This window comes from Rhinolophus hipposideros (genome assembly GCF_964194185.1).
Source record: "Rhinolophus hipposideros genome assembly, chromosome: 7".
Lineage (NCBI taxonomy): Eukaryota > Metazoa > Chordata > Mammalia > Chiroptera > Rhinolophidae > Rhinolophus > Rhinolophus hipposideros.
In genome coordinates this window covers 58,022,394-58,043,459 of record NC_138053.1, presented here as the reverse complement: position 1 = coordinate 58,043,459, position 21,066 = coordinate 58,022,394, and the positions used below count along the sequence as shown (strand labels likewise).

The 21,066-nt window shown below is 37.7% G+C and overlaps 2 protein-coding genes across 9 annotated transcripts in view; one reads left to right on the top strand and one right to left on the bottom strand.

Moving 5' to 3' along the window:
- MAST4 (microtubule associated serine/threonine kinase family member 4) overlaps positions 1 to 21,066 on the top strand; it is a gene marked incomplete at its 5' end in the record, with an annotated part of 545,031 nt that overhangs the window by 29,243 nt on the left and 494,722 nt on the right. The window lies entirely within an intron of this gene.
- The window catches only part of LOC308499948 (uncharacterized protein), a 57,172-nt gene continuing 36,531 nt past the window's right edge, over positions 426 to 21,066 (bottom strand). For both annotated transcript variants that reach the window (XR_013993658.1, XR_013993659.1), the window contains 3 exons: positions 3,914 to 4,098; positions 3,169 to 3,333; positions 426 to 2,137 (listed from right to left, as the gene is read on the bottom strand). The gene's annotated coding sequence lies outside the window, so the exon portion shown is untranslated. The remainder of the gene's footprint in view (positions 2,138 to 3,168; positions 3,334 to 3,913; positions 4,099 to 21,066) is intronic.

Here is a 21,066-nt window from a genome sequence, read left to right as displayed (position 1 = left end):
AGAACTTAAAAGAAAAAAAAAAAGGTGGTTCCAGAGAGTAATCTCCTTGAATTTCTATTGCCTAATAGATTTCTAAGGATAATGAAACTATTTCATGCTGACTCAGAACTAGCATTGCAGACATAGTGACAGTGCTGGGTCACAAAGGTACTGCATTCAGGAGCAAATGCGAAGGTGTGTAGGGCTCTCTGTCCTTTTACTAAGTGCCCTCAGACTGCTGTGCTCTGTATTCTATATTTTATATTCTATATTTATTTACATGGTTTTTCGATAGTAGTCCCATTTTTCCCCTTTTAATATGTTGTCTCTCATCTGCCATGCACCTGGGAACCAAGAAATAATTAGTGAGAATTGTGGGTCAAATAAGAATAAATTGTCTGTCAGTAAAGATCTAAGAACTTTTTTTTTTTTTTTTTTTTAATTTTCCCATTATAGTTGACATTTAGTATTATACTAGTTTCAGGTATACAGCATAGTGGTTAGGCATTTATATCATTTAGGAAGTGATCCCTCTGATAAGCCTAGGGACGTTTTTTAAGAATAAAATCAATGAATTGCAATTAATGGACTTAACTTTTTGTTGTTGTTGTTCTGGTTTTTCAGCTATGTTCTAGAAAGGTAAACTTGATGGGTAATTTCTAAATTGAGGGTAAGGAGTTACTGGCAAGGAAGTGGGGCCTTAAATGACAAATATTCTGGAATTTGGAGTTTCTGTGTTTTTCACACTCATTTATTTCTAAATCTGAATCCATATTTCATTATGCAATCTTGTTGAGGAGACACACACACGGAAAGGAGAGAGGCTACAGCAGGGCCAGTGTCACAGTGAGCTATGGAGGCCAGTGTTAGGACAGTGAATATGGAAATGTATTTAATGCCTTTTATGGGGTAGGCAGGGTTCTAAGTGCTTAACATGTATAATAAACTCCTCAACCACATTCTCCAAAGTAATATAACTTCATAGATAAAGCTATTGGTGATTTGGGGGCATTATGGAGCCAGGCTAATGCCAAAAGCTTGCCCCATACATAACTTCACAGTATTTTATATTTTACATGATTTAATATTTTGGACCCTTCAAATAATGTTGTGATGAGATTTTATCGTATTAATTAATTCTTGAAATGACCTGTGAGCTAGGTATTAGCACCATCCCCATTTTATAGATGAGGCAACTGAAGCAAAGAGAATTGAAGTAACTCTCTCAGCGTCGCACAGTTAATAATTGGCAGAGTCAGGATTGGATCTGAACCTAGGCAGTCCGCCTTATGATCTCGTGCACTCACAAGCTCTGCTCTGTTGCCTTGAGACATGCTTGGGATGTTCTGTTTATTAGGAACTCAATTCTGAGTTTTTTATTACAAACAAAATGTACTAAACCTTTCCAGGAATAAAATTTTCTTTGAATTACTTTCCTGGGAAAAATCCCATAAGCAATAACCTAGGTGTTATAGGTTGAATTATATATGCCTCAAATTCACATGTTGAAGTCTTAAGCCCCATACCTCAGAATGTGACCTTATGTGGAGTTAGTCATTGCTGATGCAATCGGGTATGATAAGGTCATATTGAGGTAGGGTAGGCCCCTAATCCAATACGACTGGTGTCGTTGTAAAAAGGGAAAATCTGGACACAGACATGCACACGGGGAAGACGCCATGTGAAGACTGGAGGTGTGCTGCCATGAGGCAAAGCATTACCAAAAGCAAGGAGAGAGGCCTGGAACAGATCCTTCCATAGAGCCTTCAGAGGGAGCGTGGTCCTGCTGACACCTTGACTTCAGGCTTCCAGCTTCCAGAGCTACCAGACAATACATTTCTGTTGTTTAAGCCACTATTTTGTGGTACTTTGTTATATCAACCACAGGAAACTAATACAGATTCCTGGAAAAAATTCTCCTGGGTCAAAGAGTTATCCAAAACTCACTGTTATTCAATATCTCTCAGAAACTTTGAGAAACTATATAGCTGAGATGCCTATCATTTCCTTCTGGCCCATACCCTTTCCTAGATAACTGTCTGTTCCCATAGCCTGTCAGAGGGAGCTCTCTTTACCGTGTGATCTGGCTCGACAGCTGATTGGACCAGGCCGGGCACATGGCCACAGGAAGAACAATCACACTGGCTCTCTAGACGATCTGGAATTGAGATACAGAGAGTTGTTAGGAAGCTGAGATGAAAGGTCATGAGAACATGAGGATTAAGGGCCACCTTTGGGGGGCAGCCTTGGAGGGGTTTCTTGTAAGCAGGTGAATGAATAGAAAAGCTGAGATTCAATAGCAGAGGAGAATGAAGCAGAAGTGGGCAATTAATAGAGACCAGTGCCTCCAGAGTGTGCAAGAGAATGTTAGAGCAGATGTTTTGGTTGTTGATGGTATGCAATTTTGAGGTTGAATTATCCTTCATGCCCAGATGTCCTTATTGCATTTGGATTTGGGAAGATACCTCTATTGGCTTTTATTTAGTTTTTTGTGAGGTTCAATTCTTGTAACCAAATGAACCCTGACCTAAATAGGGGAATGATGTGTAGAAAGGTTGCCTGAAGGATAAATAATGTATGTGTCCCTTTGTAATCTCCAAAATCTATCCCTGCGTGGAATCTACTCCCTGAAAGAACTGTGTGTCTGGCCACATCATATTGGTCCTCCTAGAATCATATTGACAGATTTGTCTTTTGTTGTCATGAATGCTGTCCGCGTTCTTCTGGCTCTGATCAGTACTGTCACATCCATTTTCTAAAAGGGATGTATCAATCTATCTGACAAAGTTTGAGCATAACTATTTTACTGCAACTTACCGTCAATGAGTAACATAATGTGTTGAAAATGTTTGGTAATTTTTAAGTGTAAAATGAAGTGCTTTTTTTTCACTATGTGTTTTTTTCTAGTACAACCAATTTTGCTTTGTTTTTTCTATTTGCTAACCAATCATTTATATTAATTTCATTTTTAGCCTAGTAACCATTTATCTTTTAATAGCTTGGTGTTTATCTTGCCAAATTATGGATTTAACTGAGGCAATCCATAGAATCCCTTCCCCCAAGGCAATTATTAGCATTTCTATCCAGAGGGCACACATAACTTCTGGTTGTTTTATGTGAGGAATTGCACATTGGCCAGTGGCATGCCACAAATGAAGAAGGAGAGGTAGGAAAGGAGTTTACACCTGCCTTGAGACTGTCCCCCTGGCCTTGGGACCCACAGGTTGCTTTGAATCCTTCAGTGGACAAATCATTTTGAATAAGAGGTGTGCACCTGGAGAGCATCTTCAAAATATTGGGGAGATCACTTCATAGATTACATACATGCCTGACCACTGTGCTGTATACCTGAAACTAATATAAAATAATACTGAATGTCAACTATAATCAAATATTTATAACTAATACACACACACACACACACACACACACACAACAGTAGGTGCCAAAAAAATGTATACAGATTTTAAGAAAGGAAAACAACTGTATTAAAATTGTAATACAATGAATGAGTCTAGCATTCATTTGATTAATGCCATCTTTTGAATGTCATATTACACATTGCTACTGTTAATTCTATTCAACTTCAAACAGTAATACATAGATAACATCTCTTAAAATGTGTACATTTTTTGGCAACCTGGTATATGTATATATACATATATACTATAGCTTTTAGTATATATGAGTTCAATTTTTTTCTTCCTATTCATTAACTAATAATTTATGTTAATTTTCTTTGTAGTCTTTTCAGATATCTTGAATTAGTGATGATGAATACTAATTCCTGGGAATTCTACCTCAAATCAGTAGAATTTTCTTTTGAAGTCTTCTAATTTTACTTTAAGAACCATGTACATTTTGCATTCTATCATATATGTTATACGAGGTCGGATAATTAATGCAAACTCATTCTAGAACAAGTGCTACATACCTCGTTGCTGAATATCACTATGATCGCATTCAAAGTACTCTCCTTGGGAAGCTATGCACTGACGCCAGTGCCTAGTCCACCCTTCAAAGCAATTTTGGAACTCTTTTCTGGAATGGCCATCAGAGCTGTTGTTGCATTACCTTGATGTCCTGAATGTCATCAAAATGTCTTCCTTTCGATATTTCCTTGAATAACAAATAAATAAGAAAGAAGTCATTGGGGGCCAGATTAGGTGAGTTCGGAGGGTGTTCCAATACAGTTATTTGTTTACTGGCTAAAAACTCCCTCACAGACAGTGCTGTGTGAGCTGGTGCATTGTCGTGATGCAAGAGCCATGAATTGTTGGCGAAAAGTTCAGGTTGTCTAACTTTTTCATGCAGCCATTTCAGCACTTCCAAATAGTAAACTTGGTTAACTGTCCAGTTGGTACAAATTCATAATGAATAATCTCTCTGATATCAAAAAAGGTGAGCAACATCGTTGCAACAAGTTCGTGAACTCATATATGTTAATTTTAAAAATGACTATTTACCACTGTAAAAGATACTTTAGACAGATGTCCCATGTTCCTTCTATGGCTTACAAATACATGTCACCTATTTTGTACCCTTTGGGGTACAGGTACGTTAGTTTGAGAAGCTTGCTTCTGGGACCTTGGTTGCCCATTTGCCCTTACGTGGGAAAAGACCCCCAAGTTATTTTTTTGAGGGAAGCCTAGCCCTTCCTGTAGCTATTTTCTCAACTAAGTTTTCTACAAGGGTGAAAATGCCTTTCAGGGATAGATGCTTGCACGCTACCACCCCCAGCTTGGTTGACATGTAAAACATTTGGTTTGCATGTGAGGGCAACTGAAGTTTTCCATCAGGTAGTTTATGAGGAGTACAACCAGGAATTCATAGCCATTTAATTACCTCATGCTAGATTGGGAACATAATAGTTATGGAGAGTTGCCTGAAGAACATGCAGTCAATCCAATGTTTCTTTAAACTAAAAATATTTTATTATCACCGTTTCTTATTTGCACATCATTTGGTTTAATTTATTACATACTCAATTACCTATCAGTCTCAGTTAGATGTTTCCAGAGGTCCCTCTGGTATCCTATTAGATTCTGATGCTGAGACTGTTAGAATTAATAAAAAACTTTTCAATATAGTTTCATAGAATTCAAGCACTTTCCTAAAGTGTTTATTGGAGACTAGGTTGGTTGTTTTCTTTCCCGTAACTGGGTGCCTGCCTTTATTTTTTACTTTATTTTTTAATACATGAGTGTCATCTAGTTCTATCAGATGTTCTGAAAATTTGTCACTGGACCAATTCAGCTCACCAGATGCGTGAGTTCCTGAAAACCTAGCTTTAGACCCTTGAAATGAGTTCTGAGCAGTGCTTGGCTGGAGGCTGTAAGCTTACACCGTGGCACACTCCCGAGAAAAACCCCTTGAAACCTCCCTCTGTTTACTGTAAGGATCATGTTACACGGTTGTCTCATTATGAGGACACTGGGGAGAAATTTCTCCCTGAGAGTGGTGCAGCTCCTGGGTAACCCGTTTGTTTGTTCTTAGGAACATTGTTTTGCATGTAACTGATCCTTTTTCTCTTTTTGTGCTGCCTATGAACATGCTAAAAGCCGAATTTGTGGCCTAGCTATGTATAGAGTATAGCACCTTAAATCATAATGTGTTTTGGGTTTTGTTTTGATTTTTAAAAAGCTTAAACTCAGTTTTAGCATCATCTTTTTAAAATCTAAAAAACACACAAAAAAGTTTCTGTCCTTTTCCTCTTAACTCTATCTTCTTCTCTAATAGAAAAATGTGCACGTTTTGTGAACTGCTTCAAGTGCTTTTTGGGACACAGTCAGGAAAAAACTAATTGTAAGGCACTGAGTGCCTGTGGAAACACATACACTGTCACCTTCTCCACAGTAATCAACAATGGCAGAAGGAAGTTGTTTGCTCCTGTGTTGTAAGCTTGTCACCTTCTTGTGAGTGCACTGGGGCTGGGCCCAGGAGAAGGCCTGCCCCGTTACCAATCGCCCCAAGCGCTGCCCACTCTTCTGAAACCCAGTGTGAGCCCCTCTGGTTCCCTGGCCTAGGATAGCCCTTTTCAGTGCTCCCTGTCACTAGGACCCAGCTGGTCCTGCCCCATCAACACCCCAGATGAAACCAAAAGTGCTGAAATTCCTAGTTGGCTCCAGATATAATCCCTGCCATCCTAGTGTTTTCTTTGAAAAGCTGAGCGTCTAGGCTCAACTGGGAGAGGTCTGCAGGTCTTCTCATTTTTGTACATCGGGTACATCAGTCCACTTAGGCAGATACAAACACCACCAAATCTTTCTGGCTTAAAACAGCATCATGCTACCTGTCCATCACAGGTCCACAGGGGCATCATGGCCACTTGGCGACCCAGACTCCCTCAGTAGCCTCCATTTCTAATTTCACTGGTAATGGTACCAGAGGTAAAGGTCTCTGGGGTGTTTCCATCGGCAGTTAAATGTACTGGCCTGGATGCGACACGTGTCGCTTCTGCTCACAACTCCTTTGCTAGTACTTGTTCTGTGGCCTACAACCAGGAAGTGCAATGCTGTTATATATGCCTGGAAAAGGCAAGAACGAGGACTATAAGGTTAGCTAGGACTAATAACTGTCACACTAGGTTTTGAAATTAGCCCGATGGTTTGTTGTTTATATTCTTCTTCCTACCTTTGTTCCCAAAATATCAATTTTCCAGGCTATGTGAGCTTCAGGAAACCAATATGAAAAGTTTGGGGTAGAAATTAGTATAGGGATGTGATCTGGAGCCATATATGCAACCATTGCAAAATGCGTACCAAAACGAACTGCATATTTGTTAAAGAAGGGCATTAAATTGGAGCTGAAACTTTCTAACAGCCTATATGGAAAGGGAACCAGTGAGAAGGAAATTTGGTCCATAAGATGGGGAATTTTAACCCAGAGACTGAGGAGATGTCTCTGAAGTCCCCGAGATTGTATGCAAAGTGTAGTGTGTGCATATGGAGAGAAGAGCCATGGTTCTCTTCAGATTCTCAGGGGCATGGGTGACCACACCGCCTACCCAAGGTTAAAAACCACTGCTGTAAGGTAAGTATAGACCCTTTACTCAGAAGTAGCACTTCTGATCTAATCCCAGTCAGGAATTTCTCCCAGAAGTAGCAGATATTCCCCTCACTTGTAGTAGACATAATGATGAATTTCATAGACATGTTCATTGCAGCACTCCACAATATATGCTGTTGGAATTCCATAAAAGCTAATTCAGGAAGAGCAAGCCTCTAAGGGACTGGGAGTGGCAGATTTGATACCCAGTGGTGTTGGTGGTTGGGACAATAAGATATGGGGTCAAAGTGCTTCTCTACTGATCCAGCCTATTCTAGATGCAGAAGAGAGAAGAAAAGGTGGATTCCTCATCTTTCAGGCCATGTACTTAAACCTTGTTTCTCTTCACCCAGTTTTTGATAAGTATTTGGTGGTAACAACATGGAGATTGATAGTATCTGGGGTATAGCTTTCCTGTGTTGGATATTTACTATGGCAATTATGGCCAAGATATATACCAAAGAGAAGGACATGCCACCCCGACTTGGAGACGAGCTGAAGGTGTGTCTAAGCGAAGTGCCAAGGTTATCCTTAGAAATAATCTTGCTTAAGAGGATGCTTAGTTTTCATCTCATTGTATGACCTGGAGCATTTTAAACGTGGAAATTGCATTTTTTAAGGGGTAAATACTTTTTTATTATGAAAGTAATGTTATTGTTAAAAGTATCAGCAAATTAAATTATAAAAATTAAAGTCATTTGTATAGGACCTAGAGGTAACACTACTGTGGAAATACAAGTATTCTGGATTTTTTTGCCTATATATGTACTTAAAAAAAATAAGATGTGGCTCATAAGACACAAATTAGTAAACTAGTTTTTCCACTTAATATGTATTAAGCATGTTCCATATCAGAAAAACTAGATTTTTATTTTGAATGATTTTACATTGTGTGGAAGTACCATCACTTAACTAATTTCCTTTTGGACATGTGGATTATTTCCATTCATTAAAAAAATTATAGCTGTAAACTATGGTTTGATCACACACTTTCGCGTAAATCTGTGCCCACTGTGTCACCTTTTCCTTAGGATAAATTCCCGGAAATTGAATTGCTGGGACAAAGAATAGATACATTTTAAAGTGGTGGATATGTTTGCCATACTGTCCTTTAGAAAAGCAATATAATGTGTATGAGTACTTCTCTCATACTTATGTTAAGTGGTATTATCTTTTCTAAAAATTTGTTAATCTGATAGATGAAAATATCTCACTGTTTCAATTTGCAGTTCTGCTGAAGCTGTAAATTGTCATATGTTTGTGGGCTCTGTATTTTTTTTTGTCTAACTTGCTTGTTTGTGTCCTTTGACATTTTTCTATTGGGTCTTTTTCTTAGTGATTTGTAAGAGTTCCATGTATTTTTAGAGTACTGATCACTTCCTGTCAATTTTAGTAAGTGATATATGTATTATGGGGGGAATTTATCCATTTGATTGTAGCTTGAAAGTGTTTTCATTTACGTCTATTGACAGTTTCTCTGTTTTCTTGATTAAATTTTTATTGGTTTTTGTTTCTGTATCAGAGACTTTAAAATTAGCTACCTAATCACTTTAAGAATCTTCAAGTATTCCTTGTTCTTACACTGTATGGAAGCTCCTGCTCAGGCATTCTTTTATCTTCCAGGTGTCAGAGCCCCATTGGCAGTCAGGGGAGGTCTGTGGTGTTCCAAAGAAGGGGTGGCAGGAGCAATGTACTCTGGGTTCAGGCAAAATGGGGATGCATGGCCTGGAGGGAATTTAAAACAATACTAAAACTGACAAAAAGTGACCATCCTCTTCATTATCACCATGTGCTAGCAATTCTAAGCAGGTCAATGATAGAATGTTTCTCCCAACCAGGATGGATCTCTTCCAACTTTACCCCTTCGTTATAATCACTAGTATGTGGACCAATGCCCAAATTTAAATGCATAAAATAAAACAAGGGTTATAAAGGAAACCAACTCTATTGAAATATACCAAGGGTGCCAAAAAATGTATACAAGTGGACACTTTGGTCAATGTTGCTCAAGCAGTAGTTCGCCATAATCAGAAATATCTGGATACTGATGGTAACCACTTTGAGCACCTCTTGTAATTGCAGAAGTCAGATGTGACTTGTATTCATCTTTTGTTATCCGTATATATTGAGTATTGTAATTTTAATAGTTTTCCTTTCTTAAAATGTGTATACATTTTTTTGGCACCCTCTGTAGTTATCAAGCTATTAAAAATGTATAATATAGAAAAAGATTTGCTTTATTAAAGCATTGGCTGGAAAGATCTAGCAGTGGGTTTAATAATTTCAAAATAATAATGAGGGTAAAATGATATTTCAAGATATCTAAATTATGATAAGTTAAGAAGATTTGTATTGGTGACAAAGTCACAGTTATTGCAACTACTACTGTAGTTTGTAGCCCACCTTCATAATGAGTAGAAATGCTAAATTTAAGAAGTTGATGAAACAAAGATGGAGCTGTTTACTCATTTCAGTTCATGACCCCATGAATTCTGTCTTTGAATTGCTTGCGGGGGGGGGGGGTCTGTATACCAAAGGACCCTTCATAAATGGAATAATCACTGTAGCCTTCAGTTTCAAGACTATTTATCTGCCACATGGTTCAGTGAAATGACACCAAGAGATGGGCTAGATGTTGTGTAGTTTGGGATATAGAACTAGAAGGACTCAAAGTTACCAGGTGAGCCAGAAATAGACAAACAGTCCTCAAGGAGGCTGGGATGATATCTGTGGAAATCCGTTGAGTAGTGCATTGTGTACAGTGCATTATGTTTGCCAATGCAGGGAGCAGGACACAGGCCTTCTCACCAAGAGAAGTTAGTATGGTGATGATACATAATTGTATGTATGTTGAAATGATGGAGGTAGACCTATTAGAAGGGTTTGTCAGGGTTTCTTGGAGGAGGTGACATTTAAGCCAAGACCTAACATGGTGAGGGGGAGGAGCCAGCCACGTGAAGAGTGGGTGAAGAGTGTAGTGAAAAGTTTGCAGGCCAAGGGACCACGTGTGCTGAGGTTGTGAGGTGGAGGGAAGAGTTTGGACCATGTGAGGACTGATAGGAGGCCACTGAGGGTCAGTATGAGTGAGAGGGGAGGAGGAGAATTTAATGAAAGAGTTGGAGAGGAAGGCAGGGCAGGTCTTGCAGGACTCTGTAGGCCTTGAGAGGGACTTTAAAATTTACTCAAAGTATGAAAGAAATGCATTACTGTGTTGTACCTTTTAGGGAAATATATTCCAATTAGTCTTAAAAAGACCACTCTGGAGGCTGGGTGACAAATCCTGTGGAGGGAGGCATGAGTGGAGGCTTAGAGGGCTGTGAGGAGGCCATTAAGGTGCCTGAGGGGCGATGGGGGTGTCACAGGAGAATGGAGGAGAGGAGACTGCAAGTAGGAAAAATAGGACTTCTGACAACAGGGTTGGGTAGAGCATGTGAAGCGGAGGCAAAACTCAGGGCTGAAGCTTGGGTTTTTCAGTTTGAATAATTGGTGCCACTTACTGAGATGCAGAAGCAAAGAGGGACACTTTTGGGGGGATATTAGTGGTTTAGGGTTTGGCTTTGTACGTGTTTGGATCACTTTTTAGAGAAATAAGTACCAAAGTTTTAAAGGTACTTGGTTACCGAGTCTGGAGCTCCGAGGAGAGCTTCAGACTGTAGATAGAAATTTGCAGTTAGTAGCATACTGATATTTGGTGACATAAGAATAGATAACTTGCTAAGTAGAAGGTGTAGAGAGAAGCGAAAGGTCCTGATTTGAATACCGAAGAGCTCCAATAGGTAGAGGTTTGGTAGAAGGGAATGGTTAGGAGAGTGAGAAGGAAAACCAGAGACAAGGAAAGCTTGGAGGGTAGGATGTCATAGAAACCAAGAGAGGAGAGTATTTCGGGGAGGGAGTGGTCAATGTGTTGATTGCTGCTGAGAGGCAGCTTAAACTATAAAAAGGAAGAGCAAACTGGAAAAACAAAACAATACTAGTGGGGTGGGGCATGGGAAGGTGAAAGGGATATATACCTTGTTTTACAGCTTTGACTTTGGAACTCAGTAAACATTTTATGTAATTGTACAGCAAAAGTAAATTTTAAAAATCATTGTGCCTCTAGTTAGCAACTCTATTGTGCACTTAAAAGTTTAAGGGAATAGCTCTCATGTCAAGTGTTCTCACTACAATAAATAACAAGAAAAATCCTTAAAAATCAAAGGAAAAAACATATCTTTCTCTTTCAATTGGAACTGCACCACAGGATAACCAAATAATTGATGATGAGAAGTTTCACTTTGTAGAAGTATTTTAATTAATAAATGAAGAATTGTTAGATTTAGAGTATTACCATTTTGCACACCCTAATAAAATAATGGATTCAGGCAATGATCATTAATAGCTACTAACATCACACAGACGACCAAACATTATATACTTCCTGATGGAAGTGGACAACCCATAGGGTATATTCTAGCCAAAAGAAACAAGACAAAAAGCCAGACTTTTTTTTTTAAGACAAGACTTCATTAAAATTTTTGACATACAGCATTGTATTAGTTTTACAGCATAATGATTTGATGCATGTATTTATTGTGAAATGATTACCACATAAGTTTAGTTACTATCTATCAACACATAATTCAACTTTTTTTTCTTGTGATGAGGTGTTTTTAGATCTACTCTCCTAGCAACTTTCAAATGCACAACACAGTATTATTAACTATAGTCATCATGTTGTACATTACATCCCAAAGATTTATATATTTTATAACTGGATGTTTGTATGTTTCAACTCCCTTCACCCATCTCTCACACACACACACACACACACACACACACACACACACACAGCTTCTCACAATCACCAATCTATTCTCTGTAACTATGAGTTTGGAGATATATATATATATATATACATATATATATACATATATATATATATATATATATATATATATATATATATATAAATGAGATCATACAGGAACTTGATTCTGTTCAAATCTCTAGATCTAACTATCAAACATACAGGAGAAAGAGGAACATGTTAAATGACACATGAGGACGCACTCAGGAAAATCTGAACCATGGGAAGCTGTATATAAGCCACATGGTTTCTTCAACAAATAAATTTCAGTGAATGAGGACATGGAATTGGAATCCAAAGAGTAAAAAACACTTTAGAACTGTGTCAATCCATTGGAATATATGAATGTTGTTTGCATCTCAGTTCTAACAAACTAAAAGCATTTTGAGACAATTGGAGAAATGGAACAATGACTAGATTTTGGAATTAAGGAATTACTCAGTTTTTTAGATATGATGATATTGTGGTTATGTGTAAAAAGACTTGTTATCTTTGAGAGATATACACAGAAATTTTTATGAATGTAATGAAACAATGTCTGGCAAGGTGGGGAAGTGGGCAGGGTCAGAAGAAATAAGAATGACCATAATTGGTAATAAAAGCTGGATCACTATCCTTTCTACTTTTGTCCAGGTTTGAAATTTTACATTTCTTTTAAAAATGACTTATTCTATTCCCATAGAGAATCACTAGGTATAATAATAGTGTTATTACTCAGAATTATGCTGAGTATAATTATTTCTAAGGCTCTCTTAGAAATAAACTCAGTTTTGAGAGTACTCAAACAAAATCAGTGGCTGAGTACTTTGTCAAATACTAAATTGTATTGCACGGCGTCTTACAACATCTAGTAGTGCTTTTCTTCTGGGAGTTTAAGCTGGTCATTAATAATACCTTGGAGTACCATTTGCTACGACTTCTATATTGTTATTGCTCGTGTAGCTGGAAAACTGGGAAGAAGCGGAACCATGTCCTTAATCTAAAACTGAACCCATAGCTTTTGAACATAAACCATCATGTGAATGTGAATTTCTGAACATAAGCCCTTTAATTTGTCTTTCAGTGGAATGAATGAGTGTTTAAAGCGTATATATAAGGCTGACAGAGGCTTATGCACAGACCTGTATTCTAGGAGAGAAATGGTTTCTGATTGGGTTAGTTATCTGACTTGATAGAATTAAATATGAAAAGTACTTGCAGGAGAGCCTTAGAAAAAATCCACGTGATATGTTTTTGTGTGCTTCCCATAAAATGTCATGGGGAGAATATTGTCTCAGAAGACAGTACTATTTGGACTTCCAGGACTGCTGACGTCAGGAAGTCTGTGTGCAACTTCCTTTATTATTGAGGTATTATGTATTAAAGTTATTGATATGTCCCTGTGTCTGTAAGACAGTATATTATGATACTTACATATACTCTTTAAAAACATTTGTTTTTCAGCGTTAGTCACATGTGAAGTTCAAGGTAGCAAAAGGAATGAAAAGCAGTGAGAATCTAAAACTGCATCTAAACAAAATGGATACTTGAAGGGTTTTATTGAGAGATGGTCTTCAGTGCTTCATTTGTTGGTGTTCAGAGGATGTGAACTCCATATTCCATCACCATCTGACAGTACTTTTAAATTTATCTTTGGCTTCAGCAGCTTTTTTATACCAGCTTTTCATTTTTGACATTCTTTTTGTTTTATTTGTCAAAATGAGTTTCCCCTCCTTTTTTTTTTTTAAACAACATATTCCTCTGGCTTCAATCTACCTCCAAAAAATTAAGTTGTCTTCCTTCTGTTTAAGTCATCATTAAGAATAAATGCAAATGGAAAATCCATTTACTTCCCTAAATTGTTGCTGATGTTTCTAAGGGATTTATTGGGAAGGACAGAAGATCATGGCTTGATTTTTATCACAGTCAAGTGATCCAAATAGTTTTCAGAAGTAGAAAATGAATTTTGATCAAGAGTTGTGATATACATTACAGACATACCTTGCTTACCAATGGGGATATGTTCTGAAAAATGCATCGTTAGGTGTTTTTGTCATTATGTGAACACCCTAGAGGGCACTTGCACAAACCTAGATGGCACAGCCTGCTACACACCCAGGGTATATCATACAGCCTATTGCTCCTAGACTATAACCTGTACAGCATGTTACTGTACTGAATACTGTAGGCATTTGTAACACACAAGTATTTGTGTATCTAAACATATCTAAATATAGAAAAGGTACAGTAAAAATATGGTATAAAGATAAAATATAGTACATCTGTATAGGGCACTTACCATGAGTGAAACTTCCAGGACTGGAAGTTGCTGTGGGTGAGTCAGTGAGTGGTGAGTGAATGTGAAGGCTAGGACATGACTGGACAGATTTTGTAACACTGTACACCAAGGCTACATTCAATTTATAAAAAAAATTTGCTTCAATAATAAATAACCTCAGCTTACTGTAACCTTTTTACTTTGTAAATTTTAAAAAAAATTTAAACTTTTTGACTCTTTTGTCACAATACTAGTTTAAAACACAAACACATTTACAGTGGTACAAAATATTTTCTTTATATCCTCATGCTATACTCTGTTTTCTATTTAATTTTTTTTGTTTGTTTTACTTTTAAACATTTTTTGTTAAAAACTAAGACACAAACACACGTGTTAGCCTAGGTCAGGATCATCAAAATCACTGCCTTCCATTTCCACACTGTCTCAGGGGAAGGTCTTCAGGGGCAGTAACAGCCTGGAGCTGTTATCTCCTATGATAGCAATGCCTTCTTCTGGAATCCCTCCTGAAGGACCTGTTAGGATGGTTATTATCAAAAAGACAAGAAATAACAAGTGTTGGAGGGGATGTGGAGAAAGCAGAACCCTCATGCACTGTTGTTGAGAATGTAAATTTGTACAGCCACTATGGAAAACAATATGGAGGCTCCTCACAAAATTAAGAACAGAACTACCATATGATCCAACATTTTCTCCTCTGTTTTAGGGAGGTGATAGTGGTGTTGGTAGTCTAGAGTTATAAAATATTTATTTCAGTTTTATTATTTTCAGCTACATATGTTGACCATTCCCAACTAGGGAATCATGGTTAGAGAAGCTCTTCGTGTACTTTAACTAACTTAGTAAATTTCTACATGTAAAGAGAGACTTTAACGCAGTTTTTTTCTCCCAAGTAGTTACATGTCTTGAAAGCATTATTATAATATTAGCTTAATTGCCTCTTTATTTTCAAAAAAGTAAAGGCAAATTAGGTCTAAAGTTATGCGCTTTTATAATAATAAGCCATTTTGAACCGCTTGGAATTCTCTAACAGAGTTAGCAACTATATTTGGAATTTTCACTTTCCAAATGTTGAAAACTTATTTGGTACTTCAAATTTTAGTTCTTTATCTTTCTTTCCCTTTCCTTTTTCTTTGGTAGGACATTCTTCCCAGATTTGACATTTTTTTCCAATGGTTGGTTTTAAAATATTTTACAGAGAAATGTGTTCTTTCTTCATGTAAGACTTAAAATAGTTGTGTCTTTTGTTCCATATTGCTCATGCTCTTATTTTACTATAGCAGGTGAAAACGTTCTGGAATTGACATTGATAGCACAAAAAATTATAAGGCATTTTCTAACAATTGAAACAATGTCCTTTTTTTTTTTTTACATCTCCCCCACCCCCAAACGTTTCATATTCGTTCCCTCTACAACATGCAGCGGGTAAATGTTATAAACCCTCCGTTTTGCCATTCAATCAGATAACTGAATGAGGGAACTTTTTGGTCATTAATCACTGATAAAGGCTATACTTTAAAATGTATCTTGTGATAAGTCGTTTTGATTGTTTTTAGAGCTCAGCATTTATAAGGGATGCCAGTGGTTATATCAGAAATCAGAAACTGAATTGTGACAGCAACATATATTCTAAATCTCAATTATAGACTCTGATTTTAATCCTTTATTTCTTGCTGAGCCGTGAGCTTTTCTAAGTGCTAAAAATTCTCTTCAATTGCTAGCTTTAAAAAAGTGACATTCTATCACTACTTAACTTGTCAATTTTACTTACGTAAGAATAACAAAAACATAGTGATGATGTGTAAATCTAATACAGTTTTTCCAGAAAGCTAGTATGATTATTTTAGGGAAGAATACAGCGTTCATTATCTATGTTCATAGAGATACTATTAATTTCTTTATTAGTGGGTTTTAACACCGAGTATTAGAAAATCATTGTGACCTTTATTTTCCATTTAACTGTAATTCATGTTTCACTTCTCCCTCAGTTTCAGTGGTGGATGACATCAGATGTGCCAGGAGCACTTTATGAAACCATTTATTGTGACTGTAAGAACAGCTAAGTAACTCAACAGTGCCACAGCCACAAGCAGTCCCTCAGCTGACAGAAGCTAATGTCAGATTTGAGACTGACGTCATGTTTCTTTGTAATGCTTAGGTTTACAGCCTGCAACTTTTAAAAGCTTATTGTTATCAATGTGATTGAGAATTTAAATGACTCTTAAAATAACCTTTAAATAAGGTGTCTGACTTAGCTATTTGTCTAAGTCATCGCTGTTAATTTCAAACATGGAGATTTGACCTTTGTTTCCAAATGTAATATAACATCGATTGGTTTTTCCAGAGCAGTTGACTGCCATTGTAGGACTACGATTTGGGATTATGAATGTCAGTGCTTCATAAACAAATTTCCAAATGACCTTCCTCTACTGAGTCCCTGGCCAAGTAAGCTGCCTGTTCATAACCCGTGTCCCCATTCTTTTCTGAAAACCTTGGATGCTTTTCAAAAGTTTGGCTCTAGGATCACTGATTGAGACATCATTTCAACATGTTGTGCTTCCAAAACAAATTGTAAAATCTTTAAAACAAAATTGATGAGTTGGAAGAGTCCTCTCGAAAACTGTGTATTCAGACCTCTGATTCATCCTGTTCTCTCCCCAACCTGTGTCCTTGAGTCTAACATTGAAAGAATTAATTCCACAATATCTGGTAAATGGTTTTTACCAAATGACTTAGATATTGAATAAAAAATTAATAGAAACAAAATCTAAGTGTTTCCTGTATCCTGAAGGTTAGAAGGTATCTGCCAATGTGTTGCATAGATTGACGAATTCTAAAAAGAAAAATTACCTAGACTATCTGCATTGTTTCAAATAAGAAAAAAAAAAGAGAAGTTAAAATGCTCTAAATAATCTAATTGACTTAAGTGGTTTGTAGTTTGATTGAAGACTTAGTGTCTGTATAACCAAACAGAATTCCTGTGACATGGGAGTGATGGGTTTCAGGCTCCCTGAGTGAAGTGCAGGAAGTAAAGGCCCATGATATACTCCCACATGGCTAACTCCTGCATCTGTCGCTACAGGCAGGCCGTAATTGCTTCTTGAGAATTTACTGGACCATTCAGAGAATTTACTGGTCCATTCAGTTTTCATGCCTCTATTTTGCTGTTGTAACCATAAGAGAAAAGGCTGAGTTTTTGAGTTGAACTTTGGAAATAAAGGAACCAAGGTGGGAATTAGATCTAACTCCAGTAGCCTGCACTTTAATTACATCTGATAAGTCATTTACATATTGATGTTCTACGGATAATGTGATGGATAATCCCAACTTTGAGTGATTAATGTTGCCTGTGTGAGTGTGTGTGTGTGTGTGTGTGTGTGTGTGTGTGTGTGTGTGTTCCATTCAGTATTTACATGCTATTTCAGGTTTTGTGGCAATGTGGTGACTTTGGCCCTAATATTTTAAAAAATCTGAATTCTGAAACTGCTTTTTGTTACAGGTCCTAGTTGTTTAAAGGAAGCCTTTCTCAGTTATTTTTTACCCAAGTTCACGGTGCTATGATTAGAACAAGAAGATTTGGGAAAGTTTAACTTGGCATGGCAGAGATTCTGCTGCCGAAAAAAAATATTTGGTGAAAAAAACAGAATCAAGTGCACAGGACGCTCAAGAGTGAAGTCAAGCTGAAGCAGGAAAATGAAACAGAGCGTCTATTGTGTGTCTCCCACAGTTTATATTTTGGTTTTTATACCGGAAATGCCTTTAGGTGTATATTTAATAGTAGCAGAGAAAGACAGTAATGGCTTGGTGATTTAACTTACTTTTTTTTTTTTTTAATTAAATGATTCTATCCTGTCTGTGGCATTCCTATTGAGTTTTTTTATCCAAGTCTCTTAGGAGCATAGCCTTATTAATTTCAATATTTCATTGCAGGCTAGCAATCTCAGAAGAAGAGACTTGTGCTCGATGCAACTGTATCCGGAGATATTTGTAAATGAAAGCCTTGTCAAATATTTTATTTTCCTTCTGTGTTTCAATATCTGAATTGTCATCTAGGGGAATGGCTTCAGTGGGCTGGATTTACCAGTGTGACTAAAATGAAGTTGGTTTTTACATAATTTGCAGGGAAGTCATACTTGTAAAATTAATTCTTGGAGAAAAATTCTTAGAGTTAAGGCCTGCTGTCTTGTGATTGTGACCATCCATATCAACTGGAATTGTTTAAATTAAAATATCCTATTTTAGAATACCTTTTTTTATTTCATTTTTTTTCTACTTAAAATTGCTTGTTTTAGCTGGGTAATTTGGACATACCTTTGTAAGTGTAAGTAATTGATTTATACATTGGGTTTTAAAAAGTCTGTAAAGAATGTGGTGCTCTCCACATGTGTGCGTCCTCTCCCTTGGTTGGGAGCAATGGGTGTTCCTACTCTTGTGATGCAATGTTTCCTGGAAGCCCTGGGCCAAATGCTGAATTAATCCATTTGGATGTCATTCCACTTATAGAGGGTACTTGGGCATAAATGGTGTTATGAAATGCTGACTGACTATGAGCTGCTGAGTTTCGTTTCTGGGACATGTTCAGGGTTGTCCAGCAAGTGAATGGATAAAGCATCAAGTGAGAGGTGAGAATAATTGCAGTAATTAATGTCTGAGTACAGATTAGGGTTTCTAGGCGGGAATTCCTGCCCATTCTCAGGAATTGTTTTCACTTTCCCGTTCCTGAATCCTGAGATATAAACTGTTTTCTGCTCTCCACGATGAATCGTTTCCACAAAGTGATAGCTGATAGTACCAACCACCTGGGTTTAAGGAGCCAATTTTCCCGATTTCCCGACCAACTTTTCTCAGGATTCAGGAAAGCGAAAGTGAAAAAAAATTCCTGAGAATGGGCAGGAATTCCCGCCTGGAAACCCTAGTACAGATGTTGGGCCAGACTCTGTGCTTTATCCCTGGAGTTGCACTATAAGCAGCCCCACCTGATGTAGAGGGAGCAGAAATGGGCTGTACCCTCACCCAGTTACTAGTGTTCCAAGGATATCTATGATGCATTTTGATCTAATGCTGTCAAATTTTCCTCCTTGAAAAAGAAAGAGAAAGAAAGAATCTCTCTTTTTATTCTAGCAGCCCCTCTTCATTAGTTACCCTTTAATTATCTTTAACTGTTGGAGTATTCTCCACTCAGAGGTCGCCTCCACTGGGAAGCCATTCTGGATCCCATGAACTGGCCCATGCACCTTTCTTATGTGCTCTGGTAAAATCCTGCCCTTGTTCTTTCACCATCTTCTCAGCTCCCTGGATTACAATGGCCTCTATCTGTTCCTCCTACTAGTCTGCTGACTGCATCTCTCATTAGCACTGCTGAATCCATGGTTCCTGGTTTTGTGCTTGGTGCTTGGTGGGGCTAAATACGTTCTTGCTAAATTCCCTTCTCAGGCCATTCTCCGTTAACACCAAAATCAGTCCTTAGTACTGCTGTTTCACTATGCTCTTTCAGCATGGCATTTTTATTATTCTCAGTGTTACCCACCAGCTTCTCACTTCCAGAACCTATACTAGTTCCGCCCCCCCCCCCTTTTTTTTTAATGCTGGTCTCACTGATTCAGGTAGACGAATTGACCAGACTCCAATTCACCATGTGTTTCAGTCAGCCATTGCCTTAACAATGTTGAGTAACTCTCTCCTAAATCCGCTTATTCAATCAGGACTTGTTCTCAGACCCAAGGTTCTCCTGGTTGACTGTGGATTGGCTGGGCATGGCTGGTGGCGCTGTTTCCAGGTGTGGGCTGGCTGGACTTGTCTCCTCGTTGTGAGTTGGGCTCAGATTTGCTACATGTATGTTCTGTCTGGGGCCCCAGACTGAAAGGGTAGAATCTCCCAGGAAGCACTTCTCATGGTGATAGAGGCCTAACCAGCTCTCTGGAGGAAAAAAAAGGCCCTGATTTGTAGCATTTGCCCATTTCTGTGGTGTATATATTCCTATCATGGCTGATTTCAAACCACCAGTATGATATCATTGGGAAGAGCTACACAGTAGCACACCATTATATAGTATTTTTCATCATGCAGATTCCCATGTAATAGTAAAATGTAGTAAAATAATTAGGAAGTTATGAATTTTGAGTACCTTTTAAAATATAATTTGTTTAATTCTAAATTTATGTTATTTAACTTTTCTTAATGCGTGTTTTTAACAATGGCCTGTGACTTCCTGAAAATTTAACAAGCAGTTTTCCTGAGCTGGTATATCACTGGGTTAACCCAAGTACATGATGTGCAAGAAGGCCTAGTCCTAGACTGCCACTTTATCACTTCCATCCACGTCCCATTGGTCAAAGCAAATCTCAGGGCAGAGCTCAAACGTAAATGGGTGGGAAGCACACTGCCTCCCACTGCCTCCCTGTAGTTTCCAGGGAGGAGCTACAGAGTCACATGGCAAAGGGTGTGGCTAAATGAAGGGTGAGGAATAAGGGCCAGTGGTTCAGTCTCCTGAACATGTTCCCAACTGGCCATGTTACGTATTGAAATAATAGCTGTATTATGTTAACTGCATTTAACCCTATCTTTGAAATGCTTACATCATACTTCTTATGGGCGCATTCTTGAACATAAATTCTGTTAGCAGATTTGCTTAAGATAATTCTTTTTTTTTTTTTTAAAGTATGTCTCATGCAATGTAATAGCTGTTATTTAAGAGAAATTTAGGGTTAAATTTAAAACCTGAAATTTTGCTTTATATGTTCTGAGGCAGCGTCTGGCAGCTATAGATGGAGGATTGTTATTTCCTAGGAGACTGCTCCTTTATCATTCAGTATATTCTTTTATGTTTTTTTCTCTCTAAAGAATATTGTCTGATATTAATGTTCAGTCTTACTCTCCCTTTGTGTTTTGGCCCTGTGTGTCGTAAGTAGCATCAATATCT